Below are 14,739 nucleotides of genomic sequence, written 5' to 3'. Positions count from 1 at the left end.
CCCACCCTTGGTGGCTTTGGCACGCACCTTCGCCCTCCCCAGATTATCTGCAGGCTGAGGCCGCGCCTTCTCCAGGCCGTGGCCGTAGGGAGGCCTCCCGGATCCCAAGACGGAATCTCCACTCCTGTTCAGGCCCCAGGATTGCCGTTTACTTGTTACCTGTCTCAGTAGACAAGATAACCAGGAGTGAGCGCGCCATTCTGGAGCCCGACCTCCTGGGTTCCAACCCGGCTTCTCCCCTCCAGCTGTGCGATTTGGACCATGTAACTTCAGCGCTCTGAGCTCACTTTCCTCAGTTGGGTTAATAGCACCTCCTCGAGGATTAATGTATGCAAGGGGCTCTTACAAGGTGACTGCCCCCAACAGTGATTTACAACGTATCTAAAAGGATTCTTAAGAACCGGAGAGCACCGTGTCCCAGCCCCTGTTGTGGTGATCATTTGATCCAGGGCAGCATCACCTGGGTCCCCTCAGTACCCACAGCTCCTGTTACTATGGTGATTACTAGAACGCAGGGCCTGTGCCTGCCAGTGGAGGCTGGTTGAAGAAGGGGCTTTTATAAGGGCCCTATGGGGCCTCTGACTGCTCCCACTGCCAGTGCCACTTGGTGGATGTCACCCTAGTCGCCCACACAGCTCCCTCTGGAGATTTTGGTGGGGAGCATCTGAGATCTTCAGGAGTTTGTAAGGGTATGTGTGGTGTGGGTGTGGATGTGTGGGTAGTGGTGGTCAGGGGGATTGGTCTGGGGCCCTCTGCCTATCTTAGGAGGCCATGTAGGCAGTGTGCTTGAGACTCTGCCATGCTGGAGCTTTGGATCACCTGAGGTGGGATGGGTCCTGAACTGGGGTCCCCCTCACCTTGCTGGGGCAGGGAGCTTGCTGGGAGCCCTTAGTGATCCTATGTACCCAGATAGCCGCAACTCACCTTCTGGAGCATGGATGGGGTGGGGCGGAATGATGAGAAGGCGGGAACCCCCACAGTTTGCCTGGCAACTATCCCTGAAGTAGGGCCTTCCACTCCATTTCACCCTGGAGAGGGGGCCAGGCAGGGCATTTCCCCTACCAGCCTCTGTCCTCCTGCAGACCTGCCCTCATGGCAGTCAGATTGGCTAGAGTGTCTGGCGAATCCTGGGCCTTGACTTTTGCTTCTTAGAGAGTCTCAGGTGATAGGGCCTGGGTTCCCCTCAAACCTCCTGTCCTTCCCCTCAAGTCTGAGTTAGATGTTTCCTTATTAGTTTCCTGTTGTTGCTGCAACACATAACCACAGATTTGCTGGTTTAGACTACAAATGTGTCTCACAGTTCTAGGGTCAGAAATGTAAAATGGTTGGCAGGGCTACGTTCCTTCCGCAGGCTAAGGGAGAAGTCTTCTCTGGCCTTTTCTAGCTTCTAAAGCTACCTGCTAGCAGCCCCTTCCTTGCCCTGCAAAGCCAGCGGCATGGCCTTTTCTAGTCTCTCCTGCTTCAGGTCATTTCCACACCTACTCCATCTGCCTTCCTCTTAGCAGGACCTTTGTGATTACATGAGATTCACCAGGTAATCCAGGATAATTTCTCATCTCAAAATCATTAACTTAATCACATCTGCAATGTCCCTTTTGCCATGTAGAGACCCAACTCACAGGTTCTGGGAACTAGGATGTGGATGTCTTTGGGGGGTACGGTTGTTGGACACTGGCCACAGTGTCCATGCAGCACCCTGGGAGGGATGGTTTATATTCCCCCCCTGCCTGGAGTTCTCAGTGTGGCCCCAAACTGGTCTCAGTCAGCTAGGAAGGCCCACATGACCCTGTATACACTTCAGTTATCCTGACCCCTCCTCCCACTGCCTTGCACCTGATCTGACCACCCCTAATAGGGCATAGCACCCCATCTGTACCAGCTGCCTCCATGGTTGGGCCTGAGGTGCACTCAGGCTGTTTCGGGTGTGAGATTGGGTAGTGGATGACCTTTGAAAAGGGAAAGGCTCATGGCCAGTGAGAAAGAGCTGCCATCCCCTCATCCCCAGGCTGTGCCTTTCCAAGGCTTCCATCTTCTTCTCTAGTTGTCACTAAGTCATGCCAACTCTTCCTCCTCCGTCCATCGCCATCATCACCAAAAACCTCACCCAGGTCTCCATCATTTCTTGCCTGGAGCGCTGTGCTGACCTCCTCTTTGCTCTCTAGATTTGATCCTGTACCTACTCCCCAGTTTGTGTCTTCTGGGCTCCCCTCCTATTCTCAGTGACCTGGAACTCCCTACCCCCATCCCTCTGTCATGCTTAGTGCCGAAACAGGAGCTGGTGCTCCAGGCTTCCTCTTGGTACTCTCCCTGCCTGAAATACTCAGAGCCCTTCCCACCCTCCTTGCCCACTACTCACTCTTTAAGAGGAACCTCCAGGGCGGCGCCTGTGGCTCAGCGGGTAGGGCGCCGGTCCCATATGCCGGAGGTGGCGGGTTCAAACCCAGCCCCGGCAAAAAAAAAAAAAAAAAAAAAAAACCAGGCACTCACCTACCTCAAGGCCTGGGACTTGTTCCCTTTGCTGGAAATGATCTTCCCCCTCCATACTCACACATGGTCCATGCTTCAGTTCATTCAAGTCTTGGGTGGCACCTGTGGCTCAGCGGGTAGGGCGCCGGTCCCATATGCCGGAGGTGGCGGGTTCAAACCCAGCCCCGGCCAAATTAAAAAAAAAAACAAAACAAAACAAAAAAAAGAGGAACCTCCAGCATCTTCCTCTCTGCAAGGCCCCACCCCTTTTTCTCACCAGCCTTTCAGCTACCAAGTTGGTATGGGACTCTGCCTGGGACTGCTACCCCACTGCACTCCTCCTGGAAGACCAGGCCCTCCATGAAGGCAGGGCTGTGTCCACTCTGCTAGGCAACCCCAGTATCTGGTGCCAAGGCTGTGGCAATGATGGGCATGTGTCCTGGGGATGAGCTTCCACTAGCTTCTGCCAGTGTTCTCTTGCATCACACTTCTAGGGGCTGACAGCACTGCCTCAGCCTCATCTTGGAGATCAGCTGCCGGGACTTGCACTCATGTTGTCAGCTCTGTTTACAAGCACCTTATAGAGGGTGGACATGAAGTTTGTGTGCAATTTAAATTAGTTTACTATTTTAATAGTAAATTAAATTAATTTACTATTTAAATTGCACACAAACTTTATGTCCACCCTATATGTCTAGCCAGCCCATGAGCTTTGAGTCTTTCCTCTTTCTTTCTTTCTACTTCTGATGTTTTGGGCATGAGGACGTAGGCTTGGTGTACACCATTCCATTGAGCTCTGGTTCAGGTCAGCCCTGCAGGGTCAGGACCACCCCCTCAGATGAGGAAACTGACTCAAAGAGGCTTCATGGCCTTCCCAGTAAGTGATGGAGGTAGGCCCAGAATTTGGCCTGCTCATTCTTCCTCCCTGGTAACCAGCTGATGGGCCCATGCAAGGCCCCAGGAGACCATCTCCTGTGGATCAGGTCACAGGCCACAGGCACTGTGTCAGCCTCCCCTCCATCCACTGTCCCATAGGGGCCCTGAGACCCAGCTGGCCTGGAGCCAACTCTACAGAACAGAACAGCCTCCTGGGTCTAGCTGCAGCCCTAGCTCTGCTTCCTGTTTTCAGATTTTGCTCCTCCCTGGGTCTCTGGAGCTGGGAAACCTAGAAACAACAGCAGACATGGTTTCTCTCTTCTGTGGCCAAAAGGAAGTCATATCTCCATTGGCAGAAGCATTTCCAAGGAGGGGTGCAGGAAGTCCACGAGTTTAAAGGCCTGCAAATGCCTGCAGGTGATGAATAATTCAGTGCAGTGGATGATTCACGAGAAAGGCCACTTTCAATTAACCTTAAGAATCAGCCCCTGTCTAAGGAAGTGTCATCTCTCATCACTTAGGAACAGAGAGGCCGTAGCAGGATAAAGGCCTCATGGAGAAATATGTTGACAACTGTGTTTCTTACATTTATGCAAATTGCATCCTGGTCACCCCAGGTCCCTCTTTGAGAGACGGAGTGTTTCTCCACCAGCATCCTGGCTTCTCTCTGGTTCTGCTAGAGTGGCTCAGACTTAACTCCTTATAGCTCCTTCTTTCCTCGTTGAATTGAAAGTGTCCCTTGTCCTCCACTGAGCCACACTGGCTCCAAATGTGTCCCATCCTACAGACAAGCACGCAGAGTGCCAGGATGGAGCCCAGGGCCTGTGGATCACTCTTGTCTCCCTGGAGTGGTTTCTTCTTTCTTGCCTGTGCTGAGGGGCAGCCATGATGCTCATGATCCTCCCTTCTCCAGGGACCAGAGTACTGCTTTTTCTTTTGTGGGAAATACTTTCTCCCCCTTCCCTGTCCACTCAGTACCTGGCACTTACCTCCTCACCCCTGTTTTGGGACTTTGCATATGACCCAGGTCTGGCCACTCAGCATAGAGCATTTCTTGGCTAAAGGGACAGGTTCAGGGATGGACTCAAGACCCCCACGAGGATAATCAGGATCAATCCTGGAATTTTAGGGGGATCTACTAGGGAAGAGACAGTCCCTTTTTGGCAGCAGTTGTTGAGCTGAAGAAGCTGAGTCTGGCTCTGTGAGAAGCCTCTATGCAGGGAAGCAAATGAGAAACAGAAGCCAGCCTAGGAGCACAGGGCTGAAATGGAGAGGACAGAGAGACCAGCTGCTGTGCTGACCACAAGCTGTCCCTGGAAATGTGGGGACAGTACCACTAGGAAGGGACTGAGCTGTCTTTGGCATAGGCTGTTCTAGTTGCAGGCTCTTGAGCATCTTGGCTGCCCCTCAGCATAGAGCAGAATTTGGGAACAGCGATGAAGTTTGTCTTTCCTGCATCTTCACCTCTGGTTACTCAGCTGTCCCAGGTTTACTGAGCCTTTGAAGGCTTAACAATTAGAGCTATTTATGGCAAACAACTCTCTGCCAGTCTCTTCGATGCTCACAGTAGACTCACACTTTTCCAGGGCAGCAGTGTGTTCAGCCCAGGGATGAGCCATCACAGCTCTCACTCCCATCCCCTTCGCTACATTCTGCTCGACAGCTCCCTTTGCAGCTAGGATGGTGCCCAACAGTGTTTTGGACAACGAGACAGGAGAGGACATCTTCCAGATGCTGCCAGGAGAGACTGGTTTTTGATGTATCAAGATATTGAGTTGACACATTGGCCGAGACACAAAGTGAGCTCTCAAAGTCCAGAGCAGATGTAGACTTCCAAAGATGCCTGGGAACCAGCTGGACAGTTTGCATCCAGTGAGACAGGAAAAGCTGAGTGAGGGGAGGAAGGAGGAAGGAATTTGCTAGATTCGTCTGGTGAGGGGTGGGTCTGTGATGTGGGCTCCCAAGCAGGAAGACAGGTGCAGCAGAGGGCAGCTTGTACTCTAACACTGCTCTGAGAGCTGGCTTCCTGTCCCTTGAAATTTGGGAGCCAGATAGACCATTGTGGGTGCAATTATGCCTTTTGGCTTTAGAGGGGTTGAGCAGGCTGCTGCTGTGTTGATAAATAGTGGCAGTGCCTGTAACACGGGCCATAGACTGTGGATCTGGGCAACCAGATACGTAGCTTGTGGCAGGATTGTGGGCCTAAATGTAATGAGGACTTTCTTTAGCCTGGGCCTGGGGTCTTGTCAGTACGTGGATGTGTGTGTATTTTCCACAACTAGGTGTGGGCCACATGAATGAAAGAGGCATGTGTGACCAGTGTGATCATTGGGACAGCTGAGTGACCAGAGGTGAAGATTCAAGTAAGAAGCTTCATCTCCGGCAGCGCCTGTGGCTCAGTCGGTAAGGCACCGGCCCCATATACCATGGGTGGCGGGTTCAAACCCGACCCCGGCTGAACTGCAACCAAAAAAAAAAAAAAAAAAATAGCCAGGCGTTGTGGCGGGCGCCTGTATTCCCAGCTACTTGGGAGGCTGAGGCAAGAGAATCGCTGAAGCCCAGGAGTTGGAGGTTGCTGTGAGCTGTGTGACACCATGGCACTCTACCAAGGGCTATAAAGTGAGACTGTCTCTACAAAAAAAAAAAAAGAGATAAGCCTCATCTCTGTTCCCAAATTCTGCTCTATGCTAAGGGACAGCTTCTGACCACAGGCCTACCTGAGGGGTGACAGGAGCATGGTGGAAGGAAGTGGGTGAACTCTCTGGGGCCCACAGAAGGAGCAAGGTTTACTTTTGGTTGATTCATTAGGGTCAAGGGAACTCTAGCTCTGGAGTGGGGGTGGGAGAGGGGAAGCTCTTGAAAAAACCTGTCAAAGTGCCTATTTGATAATGAAACCTCATCCAGAGTCAGAGAGCATAAGGCCTTCCTCTGCTCATATTCTGACTTCAGACATCTGCTGGGAGAGGATGCTGACCACATCACTCTCTCAGAGGGCAGGGGGTTGTCTGTGGCTGGACCCAGCAGTGATAGATGGGAAAACTTAAGTGGGGTTTCCAAATTTTATTGTTACCTGAGCCGGCCTTTGTGATGACTGAATTGGAACTGCAAGGGCAGTGGATAGAAGGGAAGTAATCTCCTTTGAACACCTGCACCATTCCAGTGTGGCCTCTGTAGGGAGCTCAGGGATCTCTCATGTCCTCCTTCATTCCCTCAGGCAGATCCCAAGGCCTTAGAGAAGGCCGTGTTACTGGGCTTTAGCTCCCGGCTGAGCTTTCACTATAACAAATAAGTTGGTTAAAAGTACTGGGCCTGTGGGGAAGGTTGTTCTTTGGTTACCTCCTGTGACAGATTAAATCACTGGTCCCAAGTCCTCTCTTCCTGGCCCTGGTATTGTATGTGAGTCATTACAAAAGTTTTGAGATATAAAAAATCAAGAAATGTAAAATCTGTGCATGGAAACAGATGAAGTCCTCCCAGCAACACCCATAAGCCAAGTTGAAACTTGCAGGTGAATCAGAAAGGACTCTGTTGGCTGTGCTTCTTGGAAGTGAAATAATGGACCTGACACAGTCTGTCTCAAAACTTTTGTAGTACCTATGTACTTTCACATTTCTGCTACCTGGTGGGAAACGTACTTCCCCATGATTTGACTTTGGGTTTGGCCATGTGACTTGCCGGGCAGAGATGCTGTGAGCAGAGGCTGCAAATGTGCTGTGTAGTGGGCCTTGCTGTCTTGTGCTTGGGCCATCGTGGGCCAGAGAGTGCTGGCCCCAGGCTGGTGAGAGATCTGAGGCATAGGGCCAAGCCCACCTGGGAGCCTGGGCTCAACCAGTCCAGCCTATGCCACAGCTGAGGGCAGCCAACCCACAGACATGGAGGGAGGTATAAACCCTGTGGTTAATGCCACAAATTCTATAAGCAGCAAGTGCTGACCAAAACACTGTCACTCTCTTTTTGATTGGTGAGATCGAGTGGTGATCTGGGCAGCACCACATTCCTTGACTTTCCTCCACACACCTCTCAGTTGTGGCCACAGGGTGGGTGATCTTGCCATTTCTCCTACTGGCTGACTGGTCTTCTCTGGACTAGCCTTCATGGCTGTGAGAGTGATAAAGTGCTGAGCTCTGAGTGGTGGTAGTGGGCTTAGGGGAGAGAGAGAAGGCTCAGGAAAGACATCTGGGGTTGTTGTTACATAGCATTCTTTGTCCTTTTTCGGCTTCATTGGTACCTCCCTTGCAACTCTCTTGGGTGGAGTTGATTCCATCCTCTGCGGTATGGATCCTTGCTGGGACCTTGAAGGGGAGAGAGAGATTGGGTAATGGTTGTCATTGGTACAGTGTATATTTGGCCTGTCTATTTGTTCAGCATTCTTGCTTCTTCTGGTGACAAATCCCATGTGTCTTCCCCTATTCTCAGGCCATGTCATTGGGAAGTTCTACTTCTCCTTAACTCCAGAGCCTGTATGTGGGGAAAGTGGGGCTAAAATAGAAGATACGTGCCAGGATCTGGTGACATCATTTAAGTGGCTCCAGCCAAGCCTTGCTGCCCTGGATTCTTGATTTAAAGAGACAAAGAAAAGTCCATTTGATGCCTGTGCCAATTTGAGTTGCGCTTCTGCCTAATATACATACAAGGCACATCACGAGTGGTACCTGCCATGCCCACAGCCCTAGTAGAGGGGACAGCAAGTAAGTGGTCATCATTTAGATCATGTGATCATTGGATAGGAGAGGGTGCTTGATCCAGGCCATGAATTTTATCAGCTGGCCTAGACTTGTGAATTTTCATCTGGCGTTAAGGATGATCTTTGAGGTGGGACAATTAAAATTGTGAACTCCTCTTAGACAAAGTGCAACATTCCTCATTGCTGAATATCATCATAGTCACCTTCAAAATACTCCCCTTGGGAAGGGAGGTACTGATACAAACTTCTAGTCTACCCTTCCAAGCAATTTTGGAATGCTTTTTCTGGAATGTCCACCAAAGCTGCCATTATAATACTCTTGATGCTCTGAATGTCATCAAAAGTCTTCCTTTCAATATTTACTTTATCTCCAGGTAAAGAAAAAGACATCAGTGGCCAGATCAGGTGAGTAGGGAGAGTGTTCCAATATAGTTATTTGTTTACTGGCTAAAAACTCCCTCACATACAGTGCTGTGTGAGTTGGTACAATGTCATGATGCAAGAACCACACCTTTCTCCTGCCAAGATTTTCAGTGATGATTTTCTTAACAGTTTCTCTATTGATGTTTACTTGGTCTGCCATGCTTCTCACAGTCAGTTGAAGATTTTGACACATAATGCAATGAAATTTCTCAATGTTTTCATTAGTTCTGCTTGTTACTCATTGCCTTAACCCCTCTTCATCAGTGACGCTTTGTTTACCCTCAGAAAATCATTTACTCTATTTGTACATTGCCATTTTATTCATGGTATTATCCCCATAAAGTTGGACTAACATGACCTTGATTTCACTTGTACTTTTGCCAAGTTTAACAAGAAATTTAATGTTTGTTCATTGCTGTATTCAAGCTCTGGCATTTTTGTAATGGCACACAAAAACATGCCACAACAAAATGAGTGCCACTCAGTGAGACACCACCAAATGTTGACACAAACACAGCTGTGAAACACTGATATATCAAGGTTATGAAACCTTACCAAATTGTTTGTACAGTGCTGACAATGTAAGCACATGGTGGCAAGTTTACAAACTTAATTGTCAGATCTATCTGGTTACTTTTTTTGAGTTGGGAGTTGAGAGGGATGGTAGGAGTGAGATAATTGCAAGAGAAAAAGCAGAGAGGATGCGTTAAGAGATGCCAGGAGAAGCTGGGGTGGTGGCCATTCAAGCTTTCAAAGCAGCAGAAACTCTGTGTTAGGAGAGGGTGCCAGTTGTTGGAACGAGCTGGCAAAACAAATTCAGGAGAAAGACAGAAAGGAAGACAGAAGGGCAGACACAGGAAGAAGAGACACAGGGAGGGATATTTCTGGAGCCACCTTGCCCATTCCGGAGGACTTTCTAATTTTGGTTCAAATCCACATGCATCCTTATAACAATCTCATTGTTTTTCCCCAGGCAAGCCTCAGGTGCTCATGGACTTGCTTGTCAAGAAGTCAGGCATAGGGCAAGGCCTATGGCTCAAAGGAGTAGGCATATGTGGCCCCATATGCCAGAGGTGGTGGCTTCAAACCCGGCTCTGGCCAAAAACTGCCAAAAAAAAAAAAAGTCAGTCATAACCCTTCATGATGCCTCCACAATACTCCAGGGTCAGTTGATGACTGTATCACTGAGGACACCTTTGGTAGCAAGGGAGGAACAAGAAGGAAATTTATTGTCTTCCTTAATTGAGATATCAAGGATGAGACCAGCCTTAGTCTTCTCTGGATTCAGGCTAAAATGATGTACTCAGGACCTTGGTTGTTAGCACATCCTCTCTTGATCATTCCTGGGCTGGCTCTAGCACTAGGCTATGTGTAAGTTGGTGGTAGCAGCTTTAGTCCCCACATTCTCTTGGAGAACAGAGTGAATTTCTTCTTCAGGACTCACAGAGATAGTTTTTTTTTTTTAAATTGTTTGGGATTTATTGAGGGTACAAACAATTAGGTTATACTGATTGCATTTGTTAAAGTCCCGCTTATAAATGCGTCCCACCCACAAGAGGTGTACCATACACCATGACCCTCCATCCTCCTTCCTCTTGCCCTCCCCTCACTTGCTTATTCCCCTACCCCCACCTTGTATTAGTTCATCTACTGCCTTTATGTTAGAATTGAGTACATTGGATTCTTGTTTTTCTATTCTTGTGATGCTTTACTAAGAAGAATGTGTTCCACTTCCATCCAGGTTAATACAAAACACTTTTTTTTTTTTTTTTTTTTGTAGAGACAGAGTCTCACTTTATGGCCCTCTGTAGAGTGCCATGGCCTCACACAGCTCACAGCAACCTCCAACTCCTGGGCTTAAGCGATTCTCTTGCCTCAGCCTCCCGAGCAGCTGGGACTACAGGTGCCTGCCACAACGCCCGGCTATTTTTTTTTTGGTTGCAGTTTGCCCGGGGCTGGGTTTGAACCAGCCACCCTTGGTATATGGGGCCAGCACCCTACCGACTGAGCCACAGGCGCCGCCCACAAAACACTTTTTTAAATAAAAAAGTCATCATCTTTTTTAGTGTCTGAATAATATTATAATATATATAATATATTATATTATTAGAATATATATATCACAGCTTGTTAATCCATTTCTGGGTTGGTGTGCGTTTAGACTGTTTCCACATTTTGGCAATTGTAAATTGAACTGTGATAATCTAATGCAAATATTATATTATTAGAATATATATATCACAGCTTGTTAATCCATTTCTGGGTTGGTGTGCATTTAGACTGTTTCCACGTTTTGGCAATTGTAAATTGAGCTGTGATAATCTAATGCAAATGTCCTTATCATAAAAGGATTTTTTTTTCTTCTGGGTAGATGCCTAGTAATGGGATTGCAGGATCCTAATTTGAGTTTGAGGATTCTCCATGCTTCCTTCCAAAAAGGTGGCATTAGTTTGCAGTCCCACCAGCAATGTAAAAGTGTTCCCTTCTCTCCACATCCACACTAGCATCTATAGCTTTGAGACTTTGTGATGGGGGCCATTCTCACTGGGATTAGATGATATCTCAGGGTGGTATTGATTTGCATTTCTCTGATGATTAGGGATGATGAGCACTTTTTCATGTTTGTTAGCCATTCATCTGTCTTCTTTAGAGAAGGTTCTATTCATCTCTCTTGCTCAGTGATATATGGGATTGTTGGGTCTTTTTTGTTAATTAACTTGAGTTCTCTATAGATCCTAGTTATCAAGGTTTTGTCCAATTAATAATATGCAAATATCTTTTCCCATTCTGAAGGTTGTCTGGTTGCTTTGGTTGTTGTTTTCTTAGCTGTCAGAAGATTTTCAGTTTAATTAAGTCCCATTTGTTTATTTTTGTTGTGTTGCACTTGCCACAGAAGTCTTCTTTGTAAAATCTTTCCCAAAGCCAGTATCTTCAAGTGTTTTCCCCACACTTTCTTCAAGGATTTTAACTGTTTCATGCCTTAGATTTATTTATTTATTTTTGAGACAGAGTCTTACTAGTGCTGTGACATCACAGCTCACAGCAACCTCAAACTCTTGGGCTTAAGAAATTCTCTTGCCTCAGCCTCCTAAGTACTTGGGACTACAGACGCCCACTACAACACCTGGCTATTTTTGTTACAGTTGTCATTGTTGTTTAGCAGACCTGGGCTGGGTTCAAACCTGCCAGCTTTGGTGTGTGTGGCTGGTGCTGTAACCACTGTGCTACGGGCACCAAGCCCATGCCTTAAATTTACATCTTTTATCCATCTGAATCAATTTTTGTCAGTGGTGAGAGGTGTGGGTCCAGTTTCATTCTTTTAGATGTGGTTATCCAGTTCTCCCAATACCACTTATTGAACAGCGATTCTTTTCTCCAGTGTATGTTCTTGTTCTTGTTTGGTTTATCAAAGATCCAGTGGCTATTAGAAGTTAGTTTCATATTGTGGTTTTCTGTTCGATTCCAAATGTCAGTGTCTCTATTTTGTGCCAATACCATGTTGTTTTGATCACTATGACCTTGTAGGACAGCTGTTTGTCTGGTAGGGTGATAACCCCAGCTTTGTTTTTATTACTCAGAATTGCTTGGCTATGCGGGGTTTCTTCTGGTTCTGTATAAAACAAAGAATTATTTTTCCAAATCTTGAAAGTATGATGATGGTATTTTAATGGGGATTGCATTGAATTTGTAGATTGCTTTTCACAATGTCGATTCTTCCCAGTCATGAGCACGGTATGTTCTTCCATTTGTTAATATCTTCCACTATTTCTTTTCTTAGGGTTTCATAATTTTCTTTGTAGAGGTCCTTCTCCTCTTTTGTTATGTATATTCCTATGTATTTAATTTTCTTTGAAGCTACTGTAAAAGGAATTGTGTCCTTGATTAGCTTCTCATTTTGGCTGTTATTGGCGTATACAAAGGCTACTGATTTGTGGGCGTTGATTTTATATCCTGAGACATTGCTGTATTTTTTTTTTTTTTTATTGTTGGGGATTCATTGAGGGTACAATAAGCCAGGTTACACTGATTGCAATTGTTAGGTAAAGTCCCTCTTGCAATCATGTCTTGCCCCCATAAAGTGTGACACACACCAAGGCCCCACCCCCCACCCTCCATCCCTCTTTCTGCTTTCCCCCCCATAACCTTAATTGTCATTAATTGTCCTCATATCAAGATTGAGTACATAGGATTCATGCTTCTCCATTCTTGTGATGCTTTACTAAGAATAATGTCTTCCACTTCCATCCGGATTAATACGAAGGATGTAAAGTCTCCATTTTTTTTAATGGCTGAATAGTATTCCATGGTATACATATACCACAGCTTGTTAATCCATTCCTGGGTTGGTGGGCATTTAGGCTGTTTCCACATTTTGGCGATTGCAAATTGAGCTGCATTAAACAGTCTAGTACAAGTGTCCTTATGATAAAAGGATTTTTTTCCTTCTGGGTAGATGCCCAGTAATGGGATTGCAGGATCAAATGGGAGGTCTAGGTTGAGTGCTTTGAGGTTTCTCCATACTTCCTTCCAGAAAGGTTGTACTAGTTTGCAGTCCCACCAGCAGTGTAAAAGTGTTCCCTTCTCTCCACATCCACGCCAGCATCTGCAGTTTTGAGATTTTGAGATGTGGGTCATTCTCACTGGGGTTAGATGATATCTCAGGGTTGTTTTGATTTGCATTTCTCTAATATATAGAGATGATGAACATTTTTTCATGTGTTTGTTAGCCATTCGTCTGTCATCTTTAGAGAAAGTTCTATTCATGTCTCTTGCCCATTGATATATGGGATTGTTGGCTTTTTTCATGTGGATTAATTTGAGTTCTCTATAGATCCTAGTTATCAAGCTTTTGGCTGATTGAAAATATGCAAATATCCTTTCCCATTGTGTAGGTTGTCTCTTTGCTTTGGTTATTGTCTCCTTAGCTGTACAGAAGCTTTTCAGTTTAATGAAGTCCCATTTGTTTATTTTTGTTGTTGTTGCAATTGCCATGGCAGTCTTCTTCATGAAGTCTTCCCCCAGGCCAATATCTTCCAGTGTTTTTCCTATGCTTTCTTTGAGGATTTTTATTGTTTCATGCCTTAAATTTAAGTCCTTTATCCATCTTGAATCAATTTTTGTGAGTGGGGAAAGGTGTGGGTCCAGTTTCAGTCTTTTACCTGTAGACATCCAGTTCTCCCAACACCATTTATTGAATAGGGAGTCTTTCCCCCACGGTAAGTTCTTGTTTGGTTTATCGAAGATTAGGTGGTTGTAAGATGTTAGTTTCATTTCTTGGTTTTCAATTAGATTCCAAGTGTCTATGTCTCTGTTTTTGTGCCAGTATCATGCTGTCTTGAGCACTATGGCTTTGTAGTACAGACTAAAATCTGGTATGCTGATGCCCCCAGCTTTATTTTTATTACTAAGAACTGCCTTAGCTATACGGGGTTTTTTCCGGTTCCATACAAAACGCAGAATCATTTTTTCCAAATCTTGAAAGTACGATGTAGGTACTTTGATAGGAATGGCATTGAATAGGTAGATTGCTTTGGGAAGTATAGACATTTTAACAATGTTGATTCTTCCAAGCCATGAGCATGGTATGTTCTTCCATTTATTAATATCCTCTGCTATTTCTTTTCTGAGGATTTCATAGTTTTCTTTATAGAGGTCCTTCACCTCCTTCGTTAGGTATACTCCTAGGTACTTCATTTTCTTTGAAACTATGGTGAAGGGAGTTGTGTCCTTAATTAGCTTCTCATCTTGACTGTTATTGGTGTATACAAAGGCTACTGACTTGTGGACATTGATTTTATATCCTGAAACATTACTGTATTTTTTGATGACTTCTAGGAGTCTTGTGGTTGAGTCTTTGGGGTTCTCTAAGTATAAGATCATGTCGTCAGCAAAGAGGGAGAGTTTGACCTCCTCTGCTCCCATTTGGATTCCCTTTATTTCCTTGTCTTGCCTAATTGTATTGGCTAGAACTTCCAGCACTACGTTGAATAGTAAAGGTGACAGAGGACAACCTTGTCTGGTTCCAGTTCTAAGAGGAAAAGCTTTCAGTTTTACTCCATTCACTAAAATCTTGGCTGTGGGTTTGTCATAGATAGTTTCAATCAGTTTTAGAAATGTGCCACCTATGCCTATACTCTTCAGTGTTCTAATTAGAAAAGGATGCTGGATTTTATCAAATGCTTTCTCTGCATCTATTGAGAGGATCATGTGATCTTTATTTTTGCCTCTGTTAATATGGTGGATAACATTTATGGACTTGCGTATGTTAAACCATCCTTGCATCCCTGGGA

The 14,739-nt window shown here is 46.0% G+C and overlaps 1 protein-coding gene across 2 annotated transcripts in view; it reads left to right on the top strand.

Moving 5' to 3' along the window:
- Positions 1–237: 237 nt before the first annotated feature.
- Positions 238–14,739, top strand: part of GPRIN2 (G protein regulated inducer of neurite outgrowth 2) — a 39,481-nt gene continuing 24,979 nt past the window's right edge. For both annotated transcript variants that reach the window (XM_053585696.1, XM_053585695.1), the window contains exon 1: positions 238–689. The gene's annotated coding sequence lies outside the window, so the exon portion shown is untranslated. The remainder of the gene's footprint in view (positions 690–14,739) is intronic.

Source organism: Nycticebus coucang, chromosome 3 (genome assembly GCF_027406575.1).
Source record: "Nycticebus coucang isolate mNycCou1 chromosome 3, mNycCou1.pri, whole genome shotgun sequence".
In the NCBI taxonomy this organism is placed as follows: domain Eukaryota; kingdom Metazoa; phylum Chordata; class Mammalia; order Primates; family Lorisidae; genus Nycticebus; species Nycticebus coucang.
This window is presented reverse-complemented; position numbering and strand designations above follow the sequence as displayed.